General features: G+C 41.0%; 1 pseudogene; it reads left to right on the top strand.

Annotated features, from left to right (window-relative positions):
* The first annotated feature begins 14,655 nt into the window (after positions 1-14,655).
* On the top strand, positions 14,656-18,579 carry LOC101040989 (nuclear RNA export factor 2-like; annotated as a pseudogene).
* Positions 18,580-18,860: the final 281 nt, after the last annotated feature.

Genomic DNA, 18,860 nt, shown 5'->3' with positions numbered 1-18,860 from the left:
ACAAGAATTTTAATTAAAACCACAACTCAAATTCATAGAATGGTATATTTCATTCCGTATACCAAGCTAGGGTAAAGAGGGTTAGTGAACATTCGATCAGGGAGAAACATTTCCTTTCAACATTGTGACCCTAGGCAAAAGATGCTGAAAGGATCCTCCTACGAAGGATCCGTGAATTAAATACAGGTATGATCATAAATCATTACCCTGAAATGAATTTCTGAAGGACAGATTAAGCATTCAGATTCACTGCTCATATCATCAAAAAGCTTGATCTCTTAAAATAAAACCTCTAAAATAAAAAATAAAAACAACTCTATTCAATTTTAATGAATAAATTTTAGAACCCGAAGTCACCTCAGAGATCATTCTCTACTGAATTAAAAGTGAAGAACTTGCTGCTAATTAGGTCTGAGCTAGGAGCAAGTTCTAAACAATCCCATGGCATTTTCTCAAATATTCTTAGGCTCTCAGTTTCTCCATCCATCAACTGAGCTTTGGTTTTCTTTAGTGTTCAAAGTTCCTGCTAACCATACTTTACCAGGACCCTTAGAACAATGGGAGACTTAGTAAACAAGAAAATAAAGGAAAAATAATAGGTTATTTCTAAATAATGTAATTGGACAAGCTTGGAAATGCCCTTCTGTAGCAACAGAGTTTACGAGATTATAAGTAGGATTCAATTCCAAAGCAAGTTGATCTAGCTTATAATGATCTAGTTTGTATAAATAATCCACATTCCCACAGCTCTTCTAGACTAAAAACTGTTTATAGTGGAAAGAATAGGATAATATTACTGTGTAGGCTAGCTTACAGAGAGCAATTGTGCTCTCAGACTTGGATATTTTACTTTGCAGTTTTCTTTAAAAGTGTTTTTAAATCTTGTATATGATGTGAAATATCAGGGAGTAGAGGGAAGAGAACCAACATTTTTTTTTTTTTTTATGTCATATACTTTTTTTTTTTTTTCTTTTTTTTTTTATTGCATTTTAGGTTTTGGGGTACATGTGATGAACATGCAAGATTGTTGCATAGGTACACACATGGCAGTGTGCTTTGCTGCCTTCCGTCCCCTCACCTGTATCTGTCATTTCTCCCCATGCTATCTCTTCCCACCTCCCCACCCCCCGCCCCTCCCCCATTTCCCCCCAACAGACCCCAGTGTGTAGTGCTCCCCTCCCTGTGTCCATGTGTTCTCATTGTTCAACACCCGCCTATGAGCGAGAATATACGGTGTTTGATTTTCTGCTCTTGTGTCAGTTTGCTGAGAATGATGGTTTCCAGGAGAACCAACATTTTTAAAGTTCTTATTTCACACTGAGTGTGATGGGTAGCAGTTTCCATAGCCTATCCTATGAAGTTTCATGACAACTACAGAAGTTAAGTTTTTGTTCTTTTTTATTTTTAATGCAATGCAGAAATTTTTATTCCAGCTGGAAGACAGTACATCACAAAAACCTACGGTAGGTCTGAGAGGAAGTGTTATTTACAATAAATGATGAAATAGTTTGTCTTTGGCAATATGATTACATATGAAGAATGCAAACTGCAGGTATGGATGCCTTCCAAGCAACATCATCAAGTCCCTAGAGTTTAGTTGATTGTGCCTGCCTCCACATTGTTTCTTTAGGTTCACATAAATGTAACTGAACATCATGTTCTTTATCCTTTATGGTTCTTCCTTTCTATTCATGATATTGACATGAATACAAGAAAAAAATTGGCGTTTGAAAAATTATTATTCTCATAAATTAATTTGGCCATGTACTCTTCTTGGCCAGCCAAGGTCACACGATGCTAAGCATCAATAGTAAACCTCTTGTTCTTCTGATTGCTTTATCACTTTTTTTCCCATAAAACAAAACAAAACTCAGAAATGTTACAGAATCAGAGTATGAAAAAATGTTCAAGTGTATATGCTTCCCAGACACACATAGATACATTTTTCCTCCACATTTTCACCATGGCAGTATTAAGTAGTGAGTGTGAATGGCACAGCATGAAACTGGTTACTTAATCAGCTATAAGCTCAGATGGCCTCAACATACATACTCAAGAAATGCTGAATGTTTAAATAGCCGAGTGTGCTAAATCTCATCTTTAAAAAAGGAGGAGAGGGGCTGGGGAACTCAGACCACAGTCGTGTAAACCTAAGGGTTGGACCTGTAGCCAATCACACCCTGCTCCTTTGCCCAGCCCCCACCCAGGGTCGGCAGTGCAGCTCCCACCCAGGCCAGAAGTTAGGTTTTTTAATTCACAAGGTTTAGGATTAATAGTTCGTGAAACTGTTTTACACATTTCAGTGCAACTCCAAAATTCTTCATCAATATTAATTACTCATGCTGCTTATGAAAGTGCAAAACAAACATGGTTTTTTAAATAAGATCATTATAAGCTTATGTATTTGCCTTGTACATACTTTTGTAATTATCACTGAGAGTAGAAATCATCAAATCTTACTCATTTTTGCATCTCTCAATAAGCATCATAGCCTGACACAGAGAGGTGCCCATTAAAGGTCTGTTAACAAAACAACAGACATTAAAGGGAAGTTTTAGGTCAGGAATAACTAAAATTATTTCTGACATTATTTGGCATATGTTAAATAGTTCATAATAAATTTTTATTATAATTTAAATAGTGTATAATAACATTTTTTAATCCATACAACAAGAATCTCTCGTATGATGGATTCCTAGAAATGCGTCTGCAAGTTCAGAGGTCTGTAAATTATGCAAAATGTAAGCGGTGGATTTTTTCAAACAAATGTATATTGTAAAATTGAAATATTATCAACTGTTTAATTTACAAAACAAATAAAAATATAAAGAAGAAAGCAATCATGATTACTCCCTTGACTCAGCTATTACAGCAGAGAAATGGGTCTGTTTCTTACTCTAGTGCTCTCTCCAACAGATTCACATCTATTTATTCTTCTGAGCACCTTTCCTAATTTGCCTCCAGAGAAATCAGTAGACATTATTTTTGTTGACATTCCCAATGTTCTTAAAACAATTAAAAGAATGGGGGCAGGGAAAGGAGCACATCAATGAAATGCAAAAGAAAGGAGAGAGTTCTGTTGTTGAGGCCCTAGACCAGTAATGATCACTCTGTTGTTATCTAAGTCTTCTTCCCCCGAAGCTATTGTCTTTGAATTTGCACAGCAACACAGTTTGCTGGCTGAATGACCTGTCTGACATTATAAAGAAGGCCCCCAAAGTCAAGATCCTGAACCTCATCAAAAATGAAATGAGAAGAAATGGCCAGATCAAATTTGGGTTGATGGTAGATGGTAGTGCACATCAGGATGATAGTGAGAAATAGGATCCCCAACAGACACAGGCAAGCTCCTGGAAATGACCACACTGGCCAGACCCACCCACTCCTGCTCTTCTTTTTCTCCTAGGAGCAGCTTGTGCAAGTACTTCAAGGATATCAGGAATAAAAAACATTCAAGGACTCCTGTAAGTGTGTGATGGGGAAGACTGCCAAGGTAAGGAGGTATGATGGGAGCAATCACAGGGGCCAAGGGCCAGGATGTGGCAGCCCTCCCCCAAACTTTGCTTCTCCTCTCCTCCACAGACCAGCGGGGGCAGCTGCTGAAGCACACAAAACATGACATTGTGGACTCCCTCAGTGTGTTGCCCAAAACTCAGCATGACCTCAGCTCCTTCCTGATGGACATGTGGTACCAGACAGTTAGCATCTGCTTCCTCCCTTGGACAGGCCCAGAGAGCCAGAGGTGTGTAGGAGGTTAAGGGGGATCCTGAGCACCTAAGTTCTTCCCTTTCATGAATAGATGCTCTACTTTTCTGTAAACGGGGTGTTCAAAGAAGGTGAGTGTCTATAGAGTCTCCTCCCCAAATCCCCCACTGCTCCCTCTCAAAACTCTCCCAGCTTCCCTGACTCCTTTTCTTTCCTTCCTTTTCACCGTGTGTTCTTCCGTTCCCACTCTACTCCCAAAGAATTACCTATTTTACTTGTAAGTCATAAATTTACTAGAAGTTTAGAAATACTTTCTATATTGCCAAAACAAAAAATATTAAAATGTGAAAAGCTGAAAGAACATATTTGCAACAATATTGCAGACTTTGTGTAAAGAACCCTGTACTAAAGGGCCTTTACTAACCAGGAGAAAGTGTAACAAATATCAAGAGTTAATTTCCCTGAAAAGCAAAATGACTCTGTAATAGACATTTGTGTCCAAACTACATTGATTAAAATGAGAATTAAAAGATGTCACAATATTGAAAAAAATCAGTTTGCAGAAAATTATGTGACTTCAAATTCTTAAAAGAATATATTTGTATGTTTGTTACTTACACATATTTTAAGGTAGGTAAGTATCTGCCTTGCCCATCTAGAAAGTGTGCACTAGATTGGTAGATTATTTACAGTGAATATCTTTAGGTCATCGTGTGGTGATCATATTGACAGAAGGTGCAGAATGACTTTATTTTCAAAATACACATTTCATAGTGTTTAATATTTTGTAATTAGTAAACTTCAGGGAGAGCAAGGAGCTGGTGATTCTGTAAATAAGTTTTCTCATGTTACATGAAGGAATACAATGTAATATATTGGAAAGAGCGTAAATAGCTAAGTTCTCTGCTTGTAACAAGTACTTAGGCCCGAGGCCCCGTGATTGGAGCTAACCAATTCTGCAAGAATATCTCCCTTGGAAACAACTTCCTAGGGGTCAGGCTGATAGGAAACCTAGAGGACATTAAAAATAGTAAACAGTCTCCTCTCTATGCCTTTGAAGAAGGAATTTCCTATAAGGACTCCATTTTGTTCACTAACAAAGTGGCTTGGGACTTGCTGTCACCTTCCTTGGCTGCCCTCTTCAAACTTCTGCAAACCCCCAGCTCCAGGCCACAAAGATTCTCCTGTGAGGACATTGGTGAAAAGTCACTGCCTTCAGGACACACCATGGGTGAGCTGGTCAGCATGAAGCCTTGGTTTCAGGTCCCCACAGGGCAGGAGGGACTGAGTCCCCTTCCCACCTCCACTCCACCCATATGACACCTAGCAGAGTCTCCTTTAAATGGGAAGTAGCAAGAGCCCAAATTCCATCAATTTATTGCCATGTATATTTTGGCTTTGCACTAAAAAATAAATACAGATTTGTTTTATTAACATCTTTATGTTGAGCTGAACCATTTATCATTATAAAATATCCCTTCTTCTTCTAGTAATGTTTTACTGAAAGTATATCTTTTCTCTTATGAATGGTTATAGCAGCTTTCATTTGGTCAGTGTTTTAATGGTATTTTTTTGCCTTTTTTTTCTTTCAAATGTCCTGTGTTTTGTTTTACATATGTTACTTTTAAGGAGCATTTGGTTAAATTAATTTTTAATCAAGTCTAATGATTTCTGCTTTTTTATTTGAAACCTTCAGTACATTACATATAACATAATTCCACATATAATTTGGCTTATATGTAACATCTTTCTGTTTGCTGTACATCTATTTTCCTATTCTAATTTTCTCTTTTCCTTTGTAAAATTTTAAATTATTTTTGAGTTGTTAATTTTTGCCTCATTTGGCTTGATAACGTGACATTCTTTTGCTATTTTTGTAGTCTACCTTTCAGATTACAACACACATTCTTGCCTTATCACAGTCTAATGTATGTTAGTTCTTTCACATATCCTTGGACAACACAGATACCTTCCAATATTTTAACTCTCTTAATGTCCCTCCCAATATACTATTGTGCATAAAACTTTTTTAAATTTTTATCTTAAGTTCCGGGGTATATGTGCAGGATGTGCAGGTTTGTTACACAGGTAAACGTGTGCTATGGTGATCTGCTGTACAGATCAACCCATCACCTAGGTATTAAACCCAGCATGCATTAGCTATTTTTCCCAGTGTTCTCCCTCCCCTAACCCTCCCACCACAGGCCCCTGTGTGTGTTGTTCCCCTTCCTCAACAAACTAATGGAGGAACAGAAAAGCAGACACTGCATGTTTTCACTTATAAGAGAACTCACTTTGGGAGCTGAACAATGAGAACACATATTTAAATTCTTTAAAGATGTTTTCACTGTATTATATAGTAAATATTTATTTAGATTTTCCTACATATTTGCCAGTGTCATTATTCTTCATTCCTTCTTGTGTTTACATTCCTCAAACTGGGATCATATTTCTTTGGCCTGAAGATGAGTCTTTTGTTTTGAGTTGACTGGCGACAAATTTGCTTAGCTTTTGTTTGGATTAAAATGTCACAAGCAGGGCCGCGCACTGTAGCTCATGCCTGTAGTCCCAGCACTTTTGGAGGCTGAGGCAGATGGATCACTTGAGGTCAAGGGTTTGACACCAGCCTGGCCAACATGGTGAAACCCCGTCTCTACTAAAAATACAAAAATTGGATGGGCGTGGTGGCACACACCTGTAATCCCAGCTACTTGGGAGGCTGACACAGGAGAATCGCTGAGGCAGGAGAATCGCTTGAATGTGGGAGGTGGAGGTTGCGGTGAGCTGAGTTCGTGCCATTTCATTCCAGTATGAGCAACAAGAGCGAGACTCCATCTCAAAAAATAAAAAAATAAAAAAATAAAAAATAAAACAGTCACAAGTAGCCTGGAAAACATGGTAAAACCCCATATATACAAAAAAAATAATAATAATAACAAAAATTCACCAGGCGTGGTGGCGCATGCCTGTAGTCCCAGCTACTCTAGAGGCTAAGGTGGGAGATTGCCTCAGCCCAGGAGGAGGAGGTTGCAGTGAGCCAACATCATGTCACTGCAGTACAGCCTAGGTGGCAACAAAGCAAGACCTGTATTTAAAAAAAAAAAAAAAATCACAAGTATGAAAAAATCTCAAAGTGCTTTTTTCTATTTTCTCACTCTACAACAACCATCAGCACAAAAGACTTCTGTGACCAAATATGTGGGGGGAGTTTTCCCCACCAACACACAAGCAATCAGTTTTGTAGTAAACACTTGTTGTGTGTCCTCTAACTTAATTTTGATAGTGTCAAAATTAGATTACCTGGAGATAGCATCAGATCCCACAGGTTGTGGGCTAAGTCCCCAAGACTGACCTCCTCCTTCAGACACCACAAGTGGGAAGTCTGGGTCTTCAGAATTTCTAACTGATCACTTTCAAGTTGGAGTTCCTATGACCCTCTTTTTGAATTGCATTAATTTGCTAGAATGGCTCACAGAACTCAGGGAAGCACTTATGTTTACTAGCTTGTTATAAAGGATATTGCAAGGAATACAGACAAATAGATGTATGGGGCAAGGTACAGGAAAGGGATGTGGAGCTTCTATGCCCTCCTCAGGTGTGCCACCATCCAGGAATTTTCATGTGTTCATCTGTCCAGAAGCTCTCTGAACCCTGTCCTTTGGCTTTTTATACATGCATGACTGATTAATCCATTGGCCATTGGTGACTGACTTAGCTTTCAGCCCCTTGAAAGTTCCTCTAATACTGCCTTGCTGTTTCCAGTGACCATCCCTCATCCTGAAGCTACTAGGGGCTGCCAGCCTAGCATACAAAAAGACTTCACTTTGGAGTTGATAAAAATTTTAGGAGTTGTATGCCAGCAAACAGGGTTGAAGATCTAATATATGTTTTGCAATATCACAGATGTTTAACTTCCATTTCGTATCTTTCAAAAAATGGAAGTTAAATAAACACACAATTCTAGACCTATGGCTGTTACACTTTAGCACTCTGAATATGTAACATTACTTTCTTTAAGCTACATTATTTCTGTTTAAAAAATATATATTGATCAGCCTTATTTTTGCTTATTTGAAGATAACCTGTTGTTTTCATTTTACTTTGAATATTTGTTTTCTTTGGATTTCAACAGCTTTACTAGGATGCACCTGGGTTCTGTTTTCCTCATACTCTGCTGCACTTGAAATATACATTGCTACTTGCACCTGTGACTTGGCATCTTCTGTTACTTTTTGAAACTGTTCAAACATTATACCTTGAAATACAGTTTATGCACTCTTCTCTTTTCTTCCTTCTAAAACTCAGATTAAACATATTTGATGTAATTACTGTATCCCCTTTAATTTTCCCGGTGTCTTTTTGTACCCTTCATCATTTTGTGTATTCGTACTATTCCAAACCCCTTTGTTGTTCAAGGAGATATAAAAGAACTAATGTGCATTAGACTGTGATAAGGCAAGAATGTACATTGCCACCTGAAGGGTAAAGGTCACAAAAATACATCTATGATGTTATGCTGCTAATCATATAATTGTTCTTAATTACAGTTATTTCATTTATGGATTCTAGAAATTCTGTTCACTTTTTATATTGTTCAATTCTTGGCTGAAATATAATCTTTTATATTCTTGACAATAATGTCATTATCTGAGTAGTTGAATTTTATGTGTTTTTTATTGTCCTTTTTTAATCATGCCATTTTATCTCCTTTTTCACCTATTTTTTTCAGGGAACTATATATAATAAATTATAGATTCATTTATTTCTGTCCTAGGATGAAGTTGTCTTGCTCGAGGGAAGATTTTTTTTCTGTCAGCTTGCTAGATTGCAAGGAAAACCCCAAATCTCTTTAATCCCATTGATTAATTGAGGTTAATTAATCTCATTGATTATTGAGATTATTAATTTGGACTTCAGTTCCTTGGAGATCTGGTCTATTTCCAGTTTACCCGTATTTACTTGACATAGCTCTTAGAGGTGCCTATCTAAGCCTGAGTGGTTTGCCAAGGTCCCCTCTCCTTAACATGCCCAACTTCAAATTTTATGCTCTCAGCTCTATGACTCTGTGGGAATTTGGCAAAAATTCACAGCATTTTAGCATGTTACCTACATCCTTCGGAATCATCAACTGCTGCTAGAAAAAAATCAGCCCCAAGGATTGGGATTGCATTCTGAGTTTCCTTTTTTCCCCTGGTGTTTCCCCCATAACAACTTATTATATCATTAGCTTTTTGATACCTTTAAATAACCTTTATTTTAAATGATTTTCCACACTTTTCTAGTTATTCTCAGTTGGAAGTTTGGTACGACTTAACCAATCTCTCTTTACTGGAAGAAAAACTCTAAATTTATTTTTTCAAATGCTGAGTTTGGTATAGTTCTTAATATCCTCATTGTTATCTTCTTTACTGTGGCTTCTCTCTAATGTTTAGAAGATAATGCCACAGGAATGGGTAAACACGTGTAATATGCTTTCCATGAAGTTTTCAAGATGGACGTATATGGCTAGCATGGATTCAGTATATCAGAAGCTTTTTCTCATTTTATTGTATTGCCATTGCTCATCGTCATCTTATGCTTCCATCCTTGATTGTTTGCCTCTTGTTTATGAGAATATCAGGTCTCTTTCAGTCTCAACTACTCTCTGGTATCTTAGCCACTACCCTGATAATAAATTCTGGATCCTTCTCTTTCAGCCATCCTCCTGACTAATTATGAATATATACATTGAGGCAATGTTTTTCAAATATAAACTTTAAAAAGGGCAATTTTTGTATCAACGTATGCAAATTTTCAAAATGGTTCCTGAACTGGTGTGAATATAAGCTCATTCACTCACTCTTTATTAGCATGCAAATAAGTATAAATATATATTTTAAATACCACTTCTAAAAATCTCTTAAATTTGAAAGCATTCATGTTTTTATCAAAGTAATCCATTTGTAGAATTATTGCAGGAAAAACTGTAAACAAATAATAGAAGATATATATAATCCTATTCTTAGTAGCATTGTTTATAGTAGCAAAAACTTGGAGGGATTTATTAAAATTTAAAATCTTATTAGTAGATTAAAATTTGTAACATATTTTAACTAAAATAATAATCTAATGTATAAATTATATTAAAGTCAGAAATTGTTATTTAGACATTTTAAAAAATATGAAAAATATAAATTTTGGACTAATCATATTTATTCTTCCCTGAGCTTCCAGCTCAATGAGATTCAACCATCAGTTCTTGCTCTGCTAAACAGGTGACCTTAGCTTTAATTTCCACAATGTCTGTAAAGGAAAGCATATTAATTTGATAAATAATAAAAATCAATTAAATATTATTTCTGAACATGCAATGATATAAAATGTTAACTGAAAAGAGCAGGTTACAGATATTTTTACAATACGATTGAAGTTTGTTAAAAGATTTTTGAGCAGAGGAATGAGAGGGTTTGACTTCTGCTTTAAAGAAATCACTCTCCCACTATGATGAAAATGTATGACGAGGAAGCAAGTGTAAAAGCAGAGGGACAAGTTGGAAGGCAATATAATCCAGGAGATAGATGTTGGTGACCTTGCCAGGGTAGTAGCAATGGAGGGAATGAAAAGGGCCCAGACTCTGGATATATTGTAAAGGTAGAGTCAAGAGACTTTCTTGATCCGTTGAATGTGAATTATGAGAAAAAGAGAGCATTCCAAGCTATCACCAAATTTTAGGGACTGAACATTTCTGGATCAAATGCTCTACCTGTATTTAATTTCACTTCCAATGCCTTACAAGAAAAGTCCCAAAGGTTGTGAGTAACAAAACTATCCTAACCATGGGTCACACAGTGAAAGCAATGACTTTCCAGAGGAGTTCATCTGAGGCCTGGTCATAACAATTATATTGTAAATGGATCAGGAGTGAACAGAATGTTTACTCACAAATACGTCCTGAGATAACATGGAGTAATTAATATGTAATATGTATAAAATGCAAACCTATGGATGAGCATGGTGGCTCATGCCTATAATCCCAGAAGTTTGGGAGACCGAGACAGGAGGATTTCTTGAGTTTAGGAGTTCGAAATCAGCCTGGGCAACATGTTGAGACCCCATGTCTACCAAATTTTTTTTAAAAAATAGCCTAGCATGGTGGTGTGCACCTATAGTCCCAGCTACTTGGGAGGCTGGAGTGGGAGGATTTACTGGAGCCTGAGGGGTGGAAGTTGCAGTGAACCAAGATCATACCTCTGCACTTCAGCCTAGGTGACAGAGTAAGACCGTGTCTCAATACGATACATATTAATTAAATTAAATACCAACCTAGAGAACATTACATTTAGATGCTAAAAGGAAGCTGGCTTCAAATAGTCTAATATCCTTAATCCCCACCTTCAAAACCACTAGTATTACTATTGTTGCTGTTGAATGTGATAAAGATAAAATATCCTTCATCAATATGGTTATGGGCAAGAGAATTGATACTATCTTATTTTCGTAGCTGTAAATTAAACTTCCAAATCTTGCCACATGGTTAATTGAACATGTTGATGGGGAATATGGAGGGTGAACAAGGAAATTCCTAGTAGTAAATACATTGAAATATAACCAACGCACATAATAAGCATACCTGAGTCCACAATATTTGATAAAGTAGACTTGCTGGCAAAGAAAATCTGTAGAAACAAAAATGATATTACATAATGATAAAAGGATCAATCCACCAGGAAGACGGAATGATCCTAACTGTGTACACACCCAAACAGCAGAGGCTGAAAATACATGAAGCAAAAACTGATGGAGCTGAAATAGCCAAGTCCACAATTATCACTGGGGCCTTCAACATCCCCAACAACAGCAGAGTATACTTTTTCCCACATATCTGACAACATTCATGATAGACTATGTTCACAGAGACAGACCATGTCCTGGGCCATCAAACAAACCTCAGTAAATTTAAAAGAATGAAAGTCATACAGATTATTCTCTCTGACCACAGAAAAATCTCTAAACACTTGGAAATTGTAGTTGACACCTATCATTTCTGATCATTGTTCAGCTCCTTGTTATAGAAGAGTAGAAGTTAGAAGCATTGTCTTCTGAGCTGAAAGGCATTTCAGGGTCAGCAAAAAGACAGCTCACTCTGTGTATTTCAAAAAGAGTATTGTTGAAGGCAAGGCTGGAGGCAAAGAAACAGTTTAGTAGGATGATACATCAATCTACCCTGTCATGAAAGTTTGCATTAGAAGAGACAGTACAGCTTGCTGATTATTAATAAAATCAATTTCGTGGCTGATTGCATTTGGGAGGTGTGAGAGAGGTTGCCAATCATGTTTTGGTGAGATTGTTACACTACAGCGGCACAAGGGAAGGCAAGATTTGGATCCTTCCTGGGGTGTGGCTGATCTCCTGTCTAATCCATGAACATTCACACTTCTGTTCTTTATAAATGCTGCTTTGTTTTCCAAATGGTTCCACACAGTTACCTCCTCCTTTAAGATTTCTTCCCTAATTATGTCATCTGTAAGAAAAGGTCCTCCTATCTGGACAGGTAGAGGAGTTTGCTTTCTGGGGGTTATGTTACTGCTCTATTAGGGCAAGCTGGCACTTTGCTTGCCCTACTATGGTGTTAGGCCAAGAAATGGTAAATGGTATGTGACCACTGATGTGTCTTCAAACTCGTATTTTTGTTCCAAATTTCAGAACACAGTAATGGTAACAGCTCTCCTCAAGGAGAAAATAAAGGTGGAGATTCTTCCCAGGATAATTTTGGAAAGGAGAACCTTCATGATGAACACGATGGATATGAGCTCCCACCTCCCCACCTTCAGGAGGATAATGAAAATGTGGAGGTGAGGGATGTCCACGAGGACCCCCAAATAAGAAAGTAAGTGATCAGGCAGGCTGGTTTGCACATAGCAGCCCCTGGAACTTCGTGTTTCTTTCACTCTCTGTAGTCTTCTTTTTTTTTTTCCTTTCATTGAAAAACTGAAGAATGCTAGAAGTGAAGTAATGGCTGAGAAATCCTAATTGCAGACCTGGTTTTCAGTGAGTTGAGGGTGTATGAAAAACTGTGTCACACTTCTATGCATTTCTATACATTTATAGACATATATTTTTATCAATTTCCCTACAGCAACCCCTGTACCTTACAACCCAATAGTAGGACTGTGAAATGCCATAGTGAATTCCAAGATATAATTTCTCCAGAGAAGGAAGTGGAGAAGAACACACAGAATGGAGACCCGGGGACCTGGTTCAAGGTCACAGTGAGTGTCCTGAGAAAATGCCAAAAAATATGCAGGAAAGGCGGGTCAGGGAGAGTTGTGTTAATCACATGTAAAAATATTAGATAATGGCAGGGCACTGTGGCTCATGCCTGTAATCCCAACACTTTGGGAGGCCGAGGCAGGCAGATTACTGGAGGACAGGAATTCGACACCAGCCTGACCAACATGGTAAAATCCTGTCTACTAAAAATACAAAAATTAGCCAGGTGTGGTGGCACATGTCTGTAATCCCAGCTACTCAGGAGGCTGAGACAGGAGAATCGCTTGAATCTTGGAGGCGGAGGTTTCAGTGAGCAGAGATTGCGTCAGTGCACTCCAGCCTGGGCAACAAAAACAAAACTCTGTGAAAGAAAGACAGAAAGACAAAGGGAGGGAAGGAAGGAGGGAGGGAGGGAAGGAAGGAAGGAAATAGGGAGGGAGGGAGGTAGGGAAAGAGAGAAAGAAAGAGAGATGAAAGAAAGAAAGAAGAAAGAAAGAAAGGAAAGAAAGAAAGAAAGAAAGAAAGAAAGAAGAAAGAGAAAGAAAGAAAGACAAAGAAAGAAAGAAAGAGAAAGAAAGACTAGGTATTTTTCAGAGGACAGGGGGAGTTAACGTCTAAGGGCAGGTTCAGAAAAACAATGTAAAGGGAACAGGCTGACTGCAAGAGGGCACAAGAGATTGTCTAAAAGCAAAGGTGGAAACTACTGCCAAGAAGATGGAGCAGCTCTCCACCAGATGCCTCATGACTCAAGCTGAGTGTAGCGGTGTTGAGTTTCTGGAGTTCTTGTCAGAGGTGCAGGCTGTCTTCAATAGGTAGAATCTTCTAGCACCTTAAAAAAAGATTATTTAGAACATCTGAAATTTATTATCTTGGGGGTAAATTTGGAATAAAGAGTAAAGACAACAACTAGGAATTCCATGTCTGACAAAAAAATTAAAAGTTGAAATTATGTTAACGGTCCCTATCTTAGAAGTCTTTCGAAGCTCCACTAGAAGGTTAGAATAAAACACTTAATTGGGTCTACTTTCCAGGCTTAATTCCATGTTGTCTCTCTTCTATCCCATTTCTTCTTTTCACCATTAGATTCCTTATGGGATAAAGTATGATAAGACATGGATATTGAATTCAATCCAGAGTCATTGCAATGTCTCCTTCACTCCAGTCAATGTAAGGGAATATGGTAAAGCCAGATGAGTGGGCACAGGGGAGGGGGAGAGGCCTGACTCAGAAGGGACCACTGGCCTCTGGCACTATTACTCTTGCCTCCACTCCCTGTAGTTCCACTACGACAAAAATCAGGCCCACTTCTTTGTCCAGAATGTTCATGCTGCCTGTGCATTAAAGAAAGTCAACTGCAAGATTCATGATGAGGAAAACCAAAAGGTATATGTCAACAATATTCCTGATATGTAATCTCTGGACAGGAGGACAGGCCATGGACTAGTCTTTGTCTTTTTGAGATTAGAGGTCCTGGTGCTCACCTCGCCTCACCTTCTTGCAGGTATTTGTTTTTGTCAATCTTTCTACTGACCCTCAGTCTATGCAGAAAAAGATGAAACGAAAAGCGATGACACAGCTAAAGGTAATACAGATTCAAGGCACCTCTTCTGCCCCCACCCCTATATTTCCCTATCACCACCACCAGAGCCTCAGAGCTTCTCTCTTCATCTCTGTCTCTATAGCTGACCATGAACAAACGATATGATGTCTCCCAGCAAGCTCTTGATCTCCAGAGTCTCTGCTTTGACCCAGGTATGGCTGACAGCAACAATTCTAAGGCAAGTAGGGGCAGAGCAGTCTGCCTGGGAAGGAGACTTATATGGATGGCAACTTTGGGAGGGGTTGATGCTGGTGCTGATCTAGCTGGGCCCTCCCAGCCTTCTGATTCCCTTCTCTTGGTTTCCTGAAGACTTGGTGAAACATCATTTTGATATAAGCCTGAATCGAAGAAACGACATGGCTGCCACTCTGAAGATCATTTCGACAAATTTTCCTGAGGTGAGGCCTTAGGTCGAGTGCTACTATTTAATTAGAGGGGTGGAAGAGATGGGGTTAAAGGCAGATTTGATTCCAAGGCTCAAGATACTATCCATCACTCTAACTGTTCTTACCCGACAGCTACTGTCTTTGAACTTGTGCAACAACAAACTGTACCAGCTGGATGGCCTGTCTGACATTACAGAGAAGGCCCCCAATGTCAAGATCCTGAACCTCTCCAAAAATGAGGTGAGAAGGGAGAGCCAGGTCAACTTTGGGTGGAGGATGGATGGCGGTACACATCAGGATGTTGGCAACGGGCAGGCAGAGGTGTCTGGTGTCCGTAGGTGACTGTGAGGGCTGGGGGAACCTGGGGCCCAGGGTCCCGAGTGTCTGTCTTTCCCTGGCCCTCCTTCTCCAGTTTCCTCCCCATCTTTCTTAGCTGAAGTCGGTGTGGGAGTTGGGCAAGGTGAAAGGGCTGAAGCTCGAAGAGCTGTGGTTAGAAGGGAACCCCTTGTGCAGCATCTTCTCTGACGAGTCCGCCTATGTAAGGTCAGTGGCAACCCCTGTCGCCCTTCCTGGGCACCTTTGCTCCCTGGATGACTGAGCTGTATCTGAAAGTGCCCCTGTGCAGGAAGAGGCAGCCTTGGTCCTCTGGGAGGACCACAGACCTCCTCCCCTCCTACACACACACACACACACACACACACACACACACACACACACTCACTCACTCCTCTCTCGGCGTCACTCACTCATTTGTGCTTAGCAGTCTCCTTTCCTTCCTCTGGCATGCTCCCCCTTTCACCTGCTCTGTGGTGTTTCCCACTTGTCTTCACCCAGCCTCCTCCAGTGCGCCTTCTGTGAGTGTGCTCCAGGGAGCAGGGCTCCCCCACCTTCACAGGACCAGCAATATTCTGATGCTGGTGCCTTGGACCAAGAAGAGTCTCCCAACCCAGGTCTTCATGCTGAGGCAGGTCTTCCTGCCTCCATGCTGAGACAGAGTTTCCCTCCCAAGTCCCAAGGGGAATTCTCCTTGTCTTGCTCCAGAAAGGTTCCCACACCTGTCCTGCGCTGGCATGGGGGCTTCCCTGCTCCATGCTGAGGGCTGAGGCCCTGGGTGGCTGCTATCATGCCATCTCTTCTTCTGGCCCAATGCCAGGACCTGGGCCCTCCTTGGGGAGAAACCTGAGTCAGGGGACCATAAGTGGGACACCTTCTTGAGGCAGTGGGCAGAGGAGGTTGAGGAGACCGAAAGACAAGCCTCTCTGGGCAGTGCACCTCCTTCCGTCCACACCTCACATCGTCCTGCCTGGGGCCTCAGAGGAGCCCTGGGTAATCAAAGACAGCTAGCCTTCTTCGGTCATGTGTCAGCACACTGGGGCGCAGGCACCAGGGACCATCAGAAGAGAATGCAGTGGCCGGGAGAGGAGGTCCCCAGACTCTGAATCCCATTCTGAGCTGCGGCCTGACCCTTTACTCCTGCTGGGAGAAGGTCTCCTGTCCCCATGGCTGCTGTTTCCCATGCCCAGCTCAGACTGAGCTCACACAGGTGAGAAAGGCTCCAGCTGCATCCAGCAGGCCCCAGCCCAACAGGTACAAGTTTTCCTTTCCTGTCTCAGTCCCCAGGGCCACCCAGGGGGCGGTGAGGGAAAGGGCTGCAGCAGGGGAGCCCTTTTCTCCTCTCTTCCTCCCTGAAGTCCACCCCCACAGTAGAGCATCTTTCCCTTCCCTTTGCTTTGCATCCTGCTTCTCCTTTGTCTCTCATCTCCTATGTCTCCCCCATCTCTCCCACCCCTACTTTCACTCCGTTTCTGTTGTCAACCCCCCTGCCTTCCCCTTCTTGCCTCCTGAGCCCCACCTCACTCACCTCCCTGTCCCAGCATCCTGGGCCATCCCTAAGGGCTGACTTGCTCTTGGCCAGGGCCTGGTCAGGCAGGTTGACGGACAGCCAATGAGGTAACGGAGCACTGAGCTCCCACCCCATTTCCTGCTCCCTGCGGAGACTTCCCTGGGGATTTGGGCAAAGGTGAGGGAGGGAGGGAGGGAGGGAGGGAGGAAGGGAGATAGGGGAAGAAAGCTCTGGAGCTCCCAATGCTGCTGCTTGTGGCACTGGAGAAAGGAGAGTCAGGGCAGTCTAGGTGGAAGCTAACCATGAGAAATGAGAGGGAGAGGGGGAAGAGAGGGAGGAAACAGGCTCTGCAACCCTAAACTGTCAGTCACTTCCTTCTATTTTTGGTTATGCACAGTACCATCCTGGAATGTTTCCCAGAGTTGTTACGCCTGGTAAGTATTTACCATCATCAATGTCTCTTCTTACTCAAGTACACGACCTCTATGCCTGCCCTCAAGTCCTTTGGGTCTTGCCTAGATTACATGTTTGTATCAGACCCTCATCCATTTTAGAGACAAAGATTCCTGAAAACAAACAAACAAAAGAAAAAAAAAAAAAAAACAAGAATATTCTCCCTGGAATAAAATGTCCATAAACACACACACACACACACACACACACACACACACTCACACACTCACACTCATTAATTCACACAAAAATTGCATCTAATAATAGAGGCTTCCAAGATCCACTGTTGAAGACTCCAGCTGTTGTCCTGCTGATAGAATTTTGAGGAGGCCATTTCACACCTCACCTCTGATCGTTGTTCCCTCTGGGGTTGTTCATCTCCTTACTCATACAGCTCTACCTTCCTAGTATGCACTGCTGACTACCTCTTTCCTTTCTCAGGATGGCCAGGTTTTAACATCTCCAATTATAATGGGCGTTGAAACCCCTGAGATAATAAAACCTTGTAAGGTAAGAAGGGATCATCAAGATTTGAGATATTGTAAGGGATGTTTTTTAAACCACATAGCTTCAAGGAGTCTTTTGATTCCAGGAAAGCTATAAAGGATCTGAGATCATAAAGAATCTGGTACTTCAGTTTCTGCTTCAGTAAGTACCCCAAAATCATGAGGCAGTGGAAGGTTAACACAAGACAGGTCCCCCAAGCAAATGTCTATTCATGGGTTTAGGGGGTCTTCAAGTCTCATTTGGGTCCCTGGCCACAGAAATAGCCTATCCCCACTTCTCTTTCACAGGTATTACTTGATCTATGACTCTGAAGACAGAAAGGGTCTCCTCAGTGTTTACCATAACAAGGCCTGCTTCTCCCTGACCATTCCCCTCAACCCTGAGGACCCAGCCCTGTGAGTAACTCAGCTCTGACTCTGGTCTGGGGCTATGTGGCTTCCCTGCAAAGGGCAGTTCCTGGAAATGTCTGCATTGGCAGTACCACCCACTCCTGTTCCTCTTTTTCTCCTAGAAGCAACTTGGAAAAGTACTTAAAGGACAGCAGGAATATAAAGAATATCAAGGACTCTCGTGAGTGTGTGGTGGGGGAAGATCAGCACGGGAAATGGGGTGGGGAGTCAATAATAGGGTACAGGGGGCAGGATGTGGCAACCCCCATTGCTTCTCTTTCTCACACAGGCCTGAGGGTTCAGCTGCTGAAGCACACAAAACATGAGATTGTGGACTTCCTGAGTGCATTGCCCAGAACTCAACACGACCTTAACTCCTATGTGGTAGACTTGTGCATCCAGACGGTGAGCACCTGCTTACTCCCTCAGTCAGGCCCAGAGAGCTGAAGTAGGTAGGAAGTAAGGAGGTAGGTAGGAGGATCAATCATGAAGGCTCTAGTTTTTCTTCTTCCCTTTCAGGATAGGATGCTCTTCTTTTCTGTCAATGGAGTATTTAAGGAAGGTGAGTGTCTATAGATTCTCCTCTCCAGATCACTCATTACTCCCATCCCCAGGCTGGGCTTACTCCAAGAACTCTCTCAGCTTCCCAGGTTGCTCCTCTCCCCTCCCCTTGCATTCTTCCTCTCCATTTGTGGTCTTCCTCTCCTCCCAACTTTCTGTTATCTTTG

Source organism: Saimiri boliviensis, chromosome X (genome assembly GCF_048565385.1).
Source record: "Saimiri boliviensis isolate mSaiBol1 chromosome X, mSaiBol1.pri, whole genome shotgun sequence".
In the NCBI taxonomy this organism is placed as follows: domain Eukaryota; kingdom Metazoa; phylum Chordata; class Mammalia; order Primates; family Cebidae; genus Saimiri; species Saimiri boliviensis.
Note: the sequence above shows the minus strand (reverse complement) of the source record. Positions and strands in the feature narration are given on the sequence as shown.